At 40.3% G+C, this 14,258-nt stretch overlaps 1 protein-coding gene across 5 annotated transcripts in view; it reads right to left on the reverse strand.

Annotated features, from left to right (window-relative positions):
- Positions 1-10,186, reverse strand: part of si:dkey-237h12.3 (teneurin-3) — a 145,156-nt gene extending 134,970 nt beyond the window's left edge. For 4 of the 5 annotated variants that reach the window (XM_087846364.1, XM_087846358.1, XM_087846352.1 and 1 more), the window contains exons 1-2: positions 10,078-10,185; positions 9,371-10,002 (exon numbers count right to left, since the gene is read on the reverse strand). The gene's annotated coding sequence lies outside the window, so the exon portion shown is untranslated. Of the gene's footprint in view, positions 1-9,370; positions 10,003-10,077 lie in introns of all 5 variants that reach the window. The other variant, XM_087846337.1, reaches the window with a different exon arrangement.
- Positions 10,187-14,258: the final 4,072 nt, after the last annotated feature.

Here is a 14,258-nt window from a genome sequence, read left to right on the forward strand (position 1 = left end):
GCACACGGGGACACTAACGGTTCATTCGTTACAGTTTAAAATATGTACAAGAAGTCACAGAGGCTCTTAAGAGAATTCTGTTTTTCTTACAGACTTTAAGTTTCAGAGGTTTTAAGTATAGTGCAGTATAAACTAGACTATGTAGTATGCATTTACTACATCAAAACTCAAAAATACATCAAAAATCAAAAATACTTACATATCTATATTATTGCTAATATATATTGTAATATATCTATATCACTAAAGCACTTCTGGATGGATGCAAACTGCATTTCGTTGCCCTGTACCTGTGCATGTGCAATGACAATAAAGTTGAATTCTATTCTAATTCTATTCTATTCAAATCTGCCTCTGGCTACCCTACTGAGAGTACATACTAGTGTACACCAGCTCTGTTTGATTAAATGAGGAGAATCATTATGAATTAAAAAATCCTCGGTACATTCCCCGCCCTGCAAAAAAAAAAATTCTGTATCATTCACTTCTACATTCCCTTTTACCTTTGATCATGCAGTTGAATCAGGACAGTTAGTCACCCGTGTCCACTCGGTGGAACAGTCGACACTGCAAAATTAGTGTCACACAGAGGTCCTCTTGCAAGCCAGTGAGGCACGGAAAAAGATAGTTCATGATGTACGCAGCTCAGCTCCACACACGTCCGAACGACTCCCGTGCCAGTTGAGTACGGTCCCCCCGACGCCTAGTACTGTCCTACACCTCTGCACTTTTTTGAAGCATAAACCATAAACCATCTGTATAATAAGGCGTGAAGACACGTGTCCAAGTCAACTGGTTCTTCGGGGCAGTTGAAGAGGTTTCTAATTGAGATTTACTTTTTCCACGTCTCTCGTTTAGTACTTTATTCATCAAAGATGACAGAGGGGATGTCTTATGTTACCACCAGATCAGGGCTGGGATTCAGAAGAGATGACCAAAGAGGAGAGAAACCTTTTAAGATTGGTTAAATAAGATGGTTTATAATGAATTAAATGAATGAGAAAAACGTTATCGGTACATTATTCATCAAAAACATAAAAGGATACTTTCTGATACTTCAAACAAGGATTGCAAAGGTGGATCAGTGACTTTCTAGACACCACTGAATCACTGATCTCAAATATTACACAACTAATTATTGAAATGACAAAAAAATAACCAGTATTTATTTTTTTTCTTTCTTCAAAAGCCGATTTGATTTAATCTTTGGTTCTAGCAGAATACAGAATCATCCTCCTTTTAATCTGCATCTGACTGTGTGTTTTGATTGACAGCGACCTGACCAACCAACATCTGTCACCGGATTTCAATCCAAATGTTACTAAATTCTGATTATTGCATGTGAGTGCCAACAAAGCCAAAGCAAATGCAAAAGATAAAATAAAAAACTAAATAAAATAAATAAATAACTGAAATCTCTCAAGTGAAATAACTAACTAAATAACACCTGCTCCAACTTTAGCAGGAATAGACAGAAATATTAAGAAGACGAAAGTGTGCTTCTTTTCTAAGATGTCTCAGAACTGATAAGCATGCAAAATTAGATTAATGAACACCTACACCAGCTTAAATTGAGCTGGCAGACACTGGTTACTTCAGCACACAAAGCAAAACAAGAGTAGCCACTGCTGACCAGAGTGCTGAAGTGGCAACTATTCACCAAGCCTTTGTCCGGTAATTATATTTCCGCAGGGCGGCTGTACGTATCAGCTCAGATCTCCCTGTTGGTGACCTCAGTAAATAATGATAATAAAGAGCGTACTTGTCGTTCCTAGTGTGTCCCTCCAAGACAATTCACCTGTCACCAAGTGGCCTGGCTGGCCCCTCTACTCCCCCCAAACCCCCTCATCTTGTTGTTGGCCGTTTGCCGGAGCACAGATCAGACGGCTCTCAGCCACGGGGAGTGGTGAGAGCAGTAGATGGAGCTTGTGGAGATCAGGGCTGGCTCTCTTCAACACAGCCAGCACCTCCAACAATAGCCGCCTCTGACAGCTTTGCATAATTCATCTTGTCGAGTCTCTCTCTCTCTCTTTCCTCTTTGACGCTCCTCTCTGCCTCTCCTCTTTCAGTTTCTCTTCAGTTCTTCTGCTTTTTTTGTGCCTCCCAGCGCTTGGAGAAGGGGCGAGGGAGAACCAGGGCAGTGTTCCATCAGATGCTGCCTGTTTCCCCCTGACACTGGTGATTTTGGAGACACAGAAGTGTTTGTCTGCAGCGTGATGCCCAAACTCTGAATTCTGGATGCCATCTGAACCAGATTGTGTTCGTTCTTTATCGAGGCTCCATGCCTAAATTCCTCACTGCAACAAGAACTGTAGATCTATTACCTAAAAATACTCAGATCAGCATCAAAATTGTGATTTTTTTTTTCTTTAAGTGCTGACGTGAATCGTGGGGAATCTGACCAAATAGTGCTGATATGCCACAACGACATTTTGGCATAATTCAGTCTAAGTCTTTATAAATGTACAGCTTCAGAGAGAGAAAAGCAGTTAGGAAGTGGAGAAAAGACAGCAAACAAAATCACGACCGCATTTACCAGCAATTACATTTTAGCTGCAGCTATATCCTTAGTATACATGGTGACGGATGAGCTTACCACACTCGGTGCGACTCTTAGGAAACACAGTGAAATCCTACTCCATGCTAGGTCTCTCGTCTCGGTGTATGATGCATATTCACAAGTAGAGTAAAGTGATGCAAATCTCTGGTACAGTCACTTCACATTATTCCAGGCACATGGAGCTTTAAGCTTCATCCCTCATAGTTGCAGCGCATTTAAAAGACAAACAGAGGTACTGTGACTATGAAAAACAAATCAAAAAAAGCTGAACTGAACTCAAAGCGTTTTGTTTTCCTATTTTTCCTGCCTGTCTCTAAATCACAGCGGTCAACGTCTAATCTTAACCATTTTATTGTTCGCCTTTTGTGTGTTATGTGTGTGTTTGTGTGTGTGTGTGAATTAAATAATAAAAAAAAGCATGTGCCAGTCCCAGGATACAACACAATAAGCTGAGCGTGGATGTTTACAAATCCCTCAAATAATCCTTCACCTGTGACTCATGTGAGTTATATATTCATTGAATCTTTAGTGGGGAAATTGCAAGCACAGCCAGATTCATTTTTTAAAATGTAATTGCTAGGTGTGGACAATTGGAATATAAAAAACGCAGAGCTTTATAATGTTTTTTTTGCAGTATCTCCTTGTATCTCAAATGGTAATAACGGGTTATTCAGTGAATTCGCACACACAGGCTACAGCATTTATCTGTATCCAAGGCTACAATTATTGAAGCCAGTTCTTATCGAAATAGGTGCTCCCTTCAATATCACACACCCAATTACACGAGACAGTCTTAATTCAATGAGCCACAGTTTGCTTTTCTCTCAAATTGGTATCACTGCAGTGTTATTTCAAATGGCGGATCTAAAGAAGTAATGATGTCCATGGTCATTCGCTTAATTGAGAATCTTGCAAGACCACTGTCAACAATTATCATCTAATACTCGCGCAAAATGAATCGACTCCATTGCTGACAGACTTCTACCATCCTGCAGCAATTTAAAGAGAAATCCATGATCGAGCCGCTGTTACGGAAATAAAATTAAATTGTAGCGATGCAGCTGCAGAGCAATGATGCAACAGAGAAATCAAAAAACAATTGAGGAGGGCTGGAAGAAGCCGTATCTGTCCACAACAGTAAACTTAATGGGTAACAACAAAAATGACGCTGACAAGGATAAAAACTTCATTGTAGACATCTTATTTATTTAGACTGGAGTGCATTGTTTAATTAGAGATTATAAGTCCAACATCAGTCTTGCCTGACAGTCTAATCTGGACATCTGTAGAACTACTGTAGCCAATCAACAAGCACTCAGGGAGTGGATGAAAATCATTACTCAAACTATATTTGAAATTCTGCAAGCATACAAACCTGGCAACCAGATAAAAATTCAAATGCGCAGAGATATTCTAAAGTGCTGACATTGGGTGTCATTCAAATGCATCTCACACGATTGTACCACAAACTAAACCTCCCCTCTTTTAGGGTGTGCAGGAGGAGATGGAATATACGCAGCAGTCACATAACAGCGCTAGACAACCGAAGAGTATGAGGGAAAGCTTCAATGGTGAATACTGCAATGGGAGCGCAATACTCAAGAGCTGCTGCAACTGCTGGAAAACATCAAATCTGACCAAACACAGACACACTGCAGTAGCGGTTAGTCTTCATAGGCGTTACAAAACAAATCAATGCACCTACGCCAATACTACCAAATTAGAAGAAATTTCAAAGCGCACAATGAAAACAATTTACAGAGAATAATAGGTAGAGAGCGTTTCTTCTTTAGACCAATTGTGCCACATGAACTCTACAATACATAAAGAAACTGGAGGGTTTTATTCTCTTGTTGTCAGCTTTTTAAGGCGTATGTAGGTCATGATGGCACACGATCAGACTACTGACAGACTGCAGGCCTTATAAAAGAAACATCAATCTGAAAATTCACCACACCACACTGGTTTTTCTACTTCCAGGGGTGAAACTTGTAGAAGCTGGTCTGTAATGATCGGCCAAGCCTGAATTCTGAATGCACACTGCTCTCCGCTGGAAGTCAAAGATTGCTGACCTGTATGCCATTACACCAAATCAGATGCGCCAGTTTTACACTCTTCAATGCTCCGATATTCAATATTTTCTCCTTCACCCTGCTGACAATAAAGAGACAGAAATGTGTCTGTTTATTGTATAGGCTTCCCACATGAACTAGCACCTTTGCCTTGTCTCAATCATCGCTCTTCGTCACCCACCAGACCTGAGGCTTTCAGCATCAGAGAGGTCACGTCAACTGAATTATTGAGGCCATCAACCGGCTCCATCGACAACCGTAGCTGACGCCCAACTTCCCACTGGGCTGTCCAGGGGCCACAAAAGACCAGACCTAAGGCCCTTGGCAGATGGAAGCTATTCTGGGAAACCTTTTCCAGGATCGGTATTTCTTAATGCAAGCATTGCAAAACAGCAAACGTCATTTTTCTTTAGAATTTTGGCAACTTGGACCACTGCGAGGGGGAGATAAAAAATTCTTCAACTTTAAATAATGAATCGGTTTCATCAATATTTTAATGTAAGCTGGACAATACACAAGTATGACTCTAATAAGCTATAACATCCTTTAAAAATGTAACAATTCCTGACATCGTATTCAGATCCTTTGAATATAATGTCTGTAGTTCATGAAAGCCGAACCTAGACGCCGCAGAGGTATTCGCTCAGAGCAATTTTCACAAGCAGAGAGCACAATGCATTTCTATTTTATTCTCCCTGTGACACAACTAAGCACATTTCTGTTTGGCTCTCCCCACCAGCCTCAGCCTGGAGCATGCAGCGAGAGTTGCACTGTTACAAAGTCAAGCCCACTCCTCAATCTTGCCACTTGGTCTTGACCCAGAAAGTCTAACGGAGCATGCTGAGCCATAAATGTTAATCTGTAGGTTACAACAGTGTGAAGTGGTGCTGCCCCCAGAGCTGGACCAGCAGGACAGCATCCTGTGGCTAATCGCAGGTGGCTTTCATCTCAGCCTGTTTCGGCCAAAAACCTCAAAACAAAACCACGAGCTGTCATGCTTGAATAGTCCTTTTTCTTGATTTTAAGTAATCCATACAAAGCCAAGGGAACGGCTTTCACTTCATCACAAACAATTACCAGCTTGGCTGCTTTGTCTGAACGCCTACGCAACATCACCACCAATGTATTTGCATGCATGTGTGCAATGAGATCCAGAATTCTGTTTGCGTTACGCACAACACATTAGGTCATGCAGTCAGCCTACAATAGCCACGAGCTGGGTAAAATAACCGTTCCTTTGAGAACATTCCTCTCTCCTCTCCAATCAGAATGCAATGGCAGGATTCACATTATACTAAGCAGATATTCAAGATGAAAAATACTAATTAAATTCATCTTTAGTGCTGATATAAAATGCCATTTATATTCCCGACTGTTTCAAGCCCTTCCCGATATCCATATTTTAATTTAATAAAACTTGGTTATGAATTGTAGAATAAAATGGTGTTATATAAAGATATTTAGCAAAAAGCATATACCGTATACCTCTGAAACAGCTTACATTTATGCCATGTTCCCCCTCCTCTCTCACGCAGCATACATTGTAGTTAAGGACCACAGTGGTAATGCATCAAGTGCTGTCACTAAATATCCCTACTCTAAGCACATTTCAAGAGCGTGCAATCTCTTCCCTCCCAAATGCTAGGGTGACTTTCAGCAATAATTTGGCAACTTGCGCAGACCACAAACAACTTTTCTTTAAATGGTAAACTTCGCTGCAGGAGTCACATCCCTGACAGTAATCCTCTGAGGTGAGGTCATTAAAGCGCGTATGCAAATCGCTTCGTCAATGGAGGTTTCGCCCATCGCGACGCTCGGTTTCTTTAACTTTCTAAAGGCCCGAAGAATGCACCGTGGCATGCTTTACTTTCACGCCAACTATTCATCATGATGTCTGGCTATTCTCATGGGAGGAAAGGGAAAATGTACTCAGAGAGAAAACAGGTGAAAGAGACTACGGCAGACAATAGCCAGACAGGCTGTGTGTTAATAGTAACAGATTAGAGGGCAGCAATTATGTAAAGTAAATATGACATGGAACCGATCCGTTGAGCCCAGGGAACTGTGGGTAGTTTGTCAGGCTGCATTAACCTTCACGTGTTTGCTCTGATGTGTTGAAACAGGCGACTCGGCCATGCTGTTTGCCATATCAAATGTTATAATTCCTAAGGTCATCTTCCGAGCCACTGTCGGCATCTACAAGTAATATGATGAAATATTATAAGCGCAGGCCTGTGCATCGACTCTCCTTCCATATCTCTCATATCTTAGAGGAGTAATTTTTACAGATGGAGAGCAGTCGTTTCGATTGCCCCTTAACAATCTATAAAACTGTTTAGGGGCAGTATTCAAGCGGCATTATCCCTAAAGGAGGCAGTTCTCATCACACAGAATATTAAATTCTCCACAGGAATAATGAAAGGGGAAATTACTTAAGGATAGGAACACAGAGTGGCAGTGTTATGTACACAGTTCTTCTAATATTTCGGAATTAATTAGATCATTTTGAGCTCCAAGCGTAGAAAAGGAAATAAATAAATAAATAAAATCAGAATTTCAAGGACTGTGCCGCATCAGAAACTGTAGTCACCTGCTTTGATTACTGGGCTTGAAGCAGCAATGAAGTTTAAAGCTGAGGTATTTGGCTAAAGCCTGAATGAGAGGGGTCACAGCTGAAAAGCCTAAATATCCCAGTTCTAGATGCGTAATCACCTGCCACATTATGGCAAAGCGTGTGCTAGACAACTACAGTGGGTTATTGCTTTTCTCTGCAGAGCTGTGTAAAAATATGTCGACAGCCTAATATTCACCAGGTCTGTTCTGACTCCAGGTGTGTTTCTGAAGACTGTAAACACAACACACTTCATTTATCAGGATGCTGCTGCAGTCACCAGAACATTAGTCATATAGATTGTTATGTCTTATTCAGAAAAGTCAATTTCAATTATTACCAGTGCCTTGAAAAAAGATAATACAAGCTGCACTCATGTTCTGGGGCCCTGCTACAAAAACACATGTTCAATATCACCCAATAAGTGTCACTGTAATGCATTTACAGGCTTACACGAGAAACACAGACTGTGTCTCTGCTGTTTGAAGCCTTTCTTTGTTGCTATGTGACCCGATGCAAAGCCAAAAGCTAAAGATTAGAAATATATCGATCGCTTATATACATATTTTAAGTAATACGCCTCTGACTACCTATCTAATATCTAATCTTGCTGTTCTATTTCTGTTTCACATTATTTAAATTTTTAAAGTATTTCTTATGATTTACAAAAACAGCGGGAACAGTTCACCACTCAGGCCTGAAGTGGTGAAGATCTACACTGCTTTACTATTCCAGTCCTTGACAGCAAATGGCCTCAACTGCTGCAGTTCCTCAATAGCACTCAGGACAATAGCAATAAATCACTTTAGCTGGACAGATATTCTTGTCCTTCTGGGCTATCATATGGACCCAGATGCATGTTTTTGCAGATTGCGTTTAGTCTGATCCCTGCCAGAGCGAAATCAGATCAACGTTTCTCTCTGCCTCATGCTAAGTGCTAAGACAAGTCATAATTCCACATTGCTGAGCCACATGGAAAGTTGAAATGAAACCATCTGATGTCTAAACTGTTGTATTTAATTAAAAGAACTTCTTGCCGGTTTTGAAATCCTGCTAATCCTGAAAACAGAAAATCAATTTACAAATTGCACGTTCCATATCACATTTTTGCCAGGCAACAGCCCCTTCCTGCTAACCTCAAAAACGCATGTAGAAGGTTGTGGTTTCTGCTGGCATTTGTCTGTACCAACAACATGCTTGGAGGTTCTGAACAACTGCGTAATACCCGACCTTTCTAGAGGCCTATTTTGAGGCAAACAAAAGGTTCTTCTGATGAACTTTCTCCATCTTCTGCTCCTGAAGCTTAAACCACAAATGTGGTACACGTCAATGTATTTCAAAACCTTTAACATTATTATTAGATTAAGAAGACCATCTCTGTGGTTGCATACACCTTATATTAGGCTCCTGGGTGTTTTTGTAGCAATATATTTTTGGAAAAATAAATTTTTTGTATGCAGATCATCCCTCAAGACCCCTTATGGAGTGTAAGTTTAGATGTGACTGTGATTAGATTGGAGATAATTATGTTATTACTGTTATCATTACTGAAAAATAAGAGTTTAATAACGTCAAAAGAATAAATAAAATACTTTTTATATATTTTTCCTAGAATTCTCAAAGACCTATGACAGCAAAATCCTTAAAAACACACACACACACACACACACACACACATATATATATATATATATATATATATATATATATATATAGCACGATATATAGCACTCGTTAAAGGACATCAGGTGAGTTTTGGAAACTCATCTTTTTCATCACTTAACACTGGAATACAATAACCCCCCACCACTCTGAACGGAATATCAAGAAATTGATACATCTTGCATCTGTAGCCTGCCCATTGCAGCAATGCATTTGCTAAACCTATAGGCTATAACGCATAATCCAAATATTACCCAACTCATTTGTTTCAAGGTAGTGGAGGAGAGGGGCTGGGCGCCAGGTGGGTTTCGGGTTCGCATCTTATCAAAAGACTCAATACAGCATGCAGACCAAATTAGACACCATTACTGACCAGGGGATAACGATCCTGTGGCTTATTTAAATTACGCGGATGGAGTCTATTTAGAGTCAATGCAAATGGGGGAAATCTAACTACACACTGACCTGCATGAAGCGTCTTCGAGCCTGTCCGAAGCAGCGGCACATAAACTTCCAACGGTGCGCTTTAGTCCAAACTTGCAGGAAGCGGGGAGCTGAGCGCGACGCGATACGTTTCTTACAATGACCGCGTTTGCAATTCAGCACAGTGTGGATTCTTCAGAGACACATCTTTCACTACTCCCCGGAAATCTCTCGGCTTGATTAGAGGCTGAAGCTCGGAACAGCCGACTTCTGCGTGAACGTTGTGCTGCTGCGTGGTGATGGAGCAAGGAGCTTCAGCTGGCAGCTCCGCGCGAGAAACGTGTTTGTGCCTAGAAATCTTCCCAGTAGTCCCGGTGGCTGAGCTCAAGCAATACTTCCGACGATGCAGCTGTCCCCTCTCTGAGGTAACACCGTTATATTTTTTCCAGTCGCCAAGCACTTGCGCTGGATGTTTAAAAGCAGAAAACTCACTCGGTGAGGATGCGGAGTCTCGCCAGCCGCTCTGCTGCTCCGTTGTCCGATATGCACTTGTCAGCTGATAAACTGCGCATCCCGTCGCTTCCCTCAGCCTCGCCTCTGGTCTGCCTATCAGGAACGGGTTAGGCCGTAGGGGTCAACCACACGGGTGAGCAGCAACAAGCACACAGCTGCACCTGTGAAGAAAACGAGTCCCATTATTAGACAAAGAGAGCGTTTACCTCCAACGACATTGTAATAACCAAAACTACCTTTGATACACTGCTACGCGTTTGTTGCTGCCACTTAAATAAGTTCCAGTTTGCACGCAAGCTAGAATTATATATATCCCTCAATTTGATTGTGAAAGCGCAGAGGCGGATTTACTCAGAGCCACAGCTTCCAGTCAGCCCACCTGCCTGTTTCCCTTCAGCCTGCTCGCGCCTCTCTTCTCTTTTGTATTGAGAAGCTGTTCATTAAGCTTACCTATGGCCGCACGCGCGCTGCCACATAATTGGCTAACTCACAAATCTCAATTTCTCACCTTCAGTGTGACTGACAAAGGGAAAGGCAGAGTGATGTAAATAAATGCGATATTTCTCACAGAAGACTAGCAGCTAAGGGTTATTCAAGCTGTTAAACTGTTGGGTAAACAAGAAGGCCACAACGACGACGCTTGGTGTTGAAATTAAAATGTTGCTGTTAGTCTGGCTGTCGAATAAAGATTGATTCATATTGTTTTGCTCCATCCACCATCTGTGGTGGAATTGATCAACTGCTGCAGAGATATGCAATAAATATGCACAATTTGAGTTCAGTCAACCTAAACCACCACTAAGAAAGGTTATTCTAATGAATTTTGTCTCCCCATCTTTCATTTGAACCTTCAATAAAATACGAGCATGCTTTGTGCGTGCTTCGATAGAGCGTCAGTTGCGGATCGTATAGAAAGAATTGAAGTCCTTCACTGCTTTGTAAGTGTGAAAACTTCATCTTGATGAGCTCCAATTACAGAGATAAGTACACTTGCCTCCCAGCCATTCTCCATCCTTCTAAAACCAAAACCACATTTACTTTGAATTAGCTTTGTGATGTATGAAAACATATAAGACGCTATCTGATAGCCTTCAAATGGCAGCATTTAGAGGATATACCACGGAAAGCAGAGTTTCATTAATTACAAAAGCAATGGCCACTAATCCCACTAGAAAGGCATTTTGAGGCTGAGTCGTTTTGGTTCTGAGGGAGAGAGAAGAGAGAAAGACAAACAATACCAATGGTAGATCACAGACCTTCAAACTATGGTCTGCAGGCCCCACAGCTCAATAGGGGGCCCACTACTGCAGCTCTGACTGGGCATTTTTTTTTAATCCCCTTCCTGAATTTACCCCACGTCTGACCACATGCAGTGATGAAGTTATCACTGAGGACAGCTTTTCTCCAAGCAAAATCAGCTCCAGCCTTCGATGCTTGATTCTTCTATTATACCCGGGAGCACATCAAAAACTTGCCTCCATCAAATGGCATTATCTGCATGAAAGGCAACTGCCCAACAATCTATCTCCCACTCTGCCATTCTATCTTCAGTCAAGGGCATGCACAAAAAAAGAAAGGAAAGAAAGGACACAAAAAAGGAGAGGAATTCTTGTAAGGGCTGCTGAAGCCACTACCCCTCCTTCTTTTCCCTGCTTCATGTCAAACTACTTTTTTCCCGCTTCTGTAATATTCTTGGGGGCTTTTCAGAGAGACTGTACGTGGAAGTTAGTTACTAAGCAACATATTCACACATTTCATCCACATGAAGGTTCTCTTAAGTTCAGTACACCAGAGGGTTAATGATAGATTAAAAGTCCTTCGTTTTTTTGAACCAAAGAAAATAGCTCGTTCAGTTTCACAAAAATGTTCTTTTACTATGACTTGAATCAACTTTACATCCTTAACTGAGATTTCCCATACCTTAGACGAAGCTTTATTTTCTCCTAGTCACACACAGTGCGCGTCAGTGCAGTCAACTGTGCCCTCTATTGGAGGCCAGTCACTTTCAACAACCAAATCCAAACACAAATGCACAAGTGGTTTTACATGATGAAAAGAGCATTAATCAAATCTGGAACAGCACTCGAATAGGATGAAAAACTCAATCGAAGAAAGTGCTTGATAGCAAACAAATAAATTACATGCACGCATGTTATAGATCAGTAGCTTCTAAATAGGATGCCGTTTTATCAGTATGACCATGAAGTGCCAGTGTCTTTTTTAGAATGATAGATAAAAGTCAATATTAGTCCACAAATTGCAGGAATGTTGTAGACACGTGCAGCATTGATATTTGCTGCATTTGCTTCCAAGGCTACGTAAGGCTTGCAGGATGTGTGCCGGAATATACAAAACATGAACCAGAAACATCACTATTGAAGCCCAAGAGCACAGCATACATTAAAGAATAAAACACCATATCTTTCTTGAGCCCTGTATGTTTTACATATGTACAGAATCAGCAGAGAAAACAGATGGGCCACACCACGGGGACAGAGAGACTTGTGGACATAATAAAAAGCAACATTGACAAATTATGCATACACTCCCTTACCCATCCTATGTATGCAGGAATTTGTCCCCAAGGGGTTAGACAGTGAGGCTGATGTGTTCGAAACTGTGTCTTGTCTTGTCCAATGTGTTTTAAAAAGCAAAAATAACAATGGATGTGTTCCCTATATGTGCGCGGTACATTATATTCACACTGTAAAGGCTATTGCCTTTTGTTAGTCCAGTATTGTGTTCCACAAACTAAACGGACATGTATAAAGGGATTGGACAGAACTTCTCTTTTCATGTGGAAATGAATCCCTTCCAAAGGGACAAAACAGCTTTCACCCTCGGTTATACCGTGAGGACTTTAGGGAAGCACCTTTTTCTATCTGAGGAAAAGGAAAATGAAAAAAAAAAAAAGGTATTTTAGTACACAAACACAAATTTACGTCACATAATATCAATGTTGTTTTTTCGATATAGTGTTAAAATCAAAAGGAAGTGTCAGGCTGTGCAAATGAATCTCATATTTATTCAGAGGTGTGACATCTCTCAGTCACCTAGAGTGGGAGTGTTTGGGAGGGATTTGGTGTTCTTCTGAGGCTATTCTCTGAGCACGTCTATTGATTATGGTGGGTCCCTTCAGTATCACCGCGTCATGTTAGGAAAATGCCACACAATCAGAAGAAAATTAGTGAAATAAAAGACATAAATATAAAAAAATCGCAGCTTTTCTTTGCCTTACCTTATGAGACAACATAATATAAACCTTAGCTCAAGGTTAATTATGTTAAACATGTTTTTTTTGTTTGTTTATGTTGTCTTTAATAATCAGCTTTTGGACTTTGGGGTAAAAAAAAATCACAGAAGGAAAAAACAAATAAATTTCTACATTTTAATCAATTTTTAATTAAATCCACCACTACTTAAATGTTGAGGAAACAGAAGTTCAGTTTGGCTGAAAATGGACGTACAGTAAAAAGAAACACCTTTTGAAATATCAGCTAGGCTCAGTGTCAGTCAGAATGTTTTAGATGGATGGACAACCTCAAAGGCAATAGACCTGTGGCAACTCAAAGCTGCTGGTGGAAGACCTTGTGAGCTGCATTCATTTAATTTAAAAAGATTAACTGGTAAGCAAGGAGGGCAGCCTTGAGAGATAAAAGGATAAAAGACACCTTTTTTCTGAGTAGGAGGCAGACATTTGAAGAATAGACATGAGGCTGTTATATTTTCTTTGAGTATCATATGAATACATATCTGTGTAACCTAAAAATAAAAGACAGGCTGAAAACATTCCGGTTACTCATCAGGACGCTGCATTGAACTTCATCTCAATCACACTTTCATATTTTTATTTAGTTTTTCAGCTTACAATTGGTAGATGGTCTACACAGTACAATCCAGGAAAACGTGCACAGAAATATCAGGGCTTATAAAAGGATAAAAAGTAGTCTAACTCTGGAATAAAATTTCTAAATTATCCCACGATTGACTTGAAAATGACATTTTCTTATCTTCAGTATAGCCCTGTAAAGATTAGCTAAATGCAGAACTCATCTCTCTACAATAATAACTCACTGATGGAAAACAGGCAACAAATGCACCTTGCACTCTGAAATACAATTTTTTGATAAAGATTGATCACTTTTGTGTGCATGAAAAGTTAAAATTATCTTTGTTTAAAACAACCCAATAGTTATGTAACAGTAGTCTGAATATGATTTTTTTTTACGTCTTAAGAGTTGTGTTTACAAAGTCCTACTCAGCCTTTCCTGCACTAAAAGCAAAGCTGCTACTGTAGTGAAGGTTGTTGTGGAAAAATAAGAAGGTTAAAATGTTAAAATGTTAAAATGGCACGCATATGAAAAATATATAAAACAGGGAAGGATAATGTTTGAGGACTAAGAATACATATCCTCCA

The sequence above is a fragment of the Neolamprologus brichardi genome, chromosome 2 (assembly GCF_056152115.1).
Source record: "Neolamprologus brichardi isolate AB-2024 chromosome 2, ASM5615211v1, whole genome shotgun sequence".
Taxonomy (NCBI): domain Eukaryota; kingdom Metazoa; phylum Chordata; class Actinopteri; order Cichliformes; family Cichlidae; genus Neolamprologus; species Neolamprologus brichardi.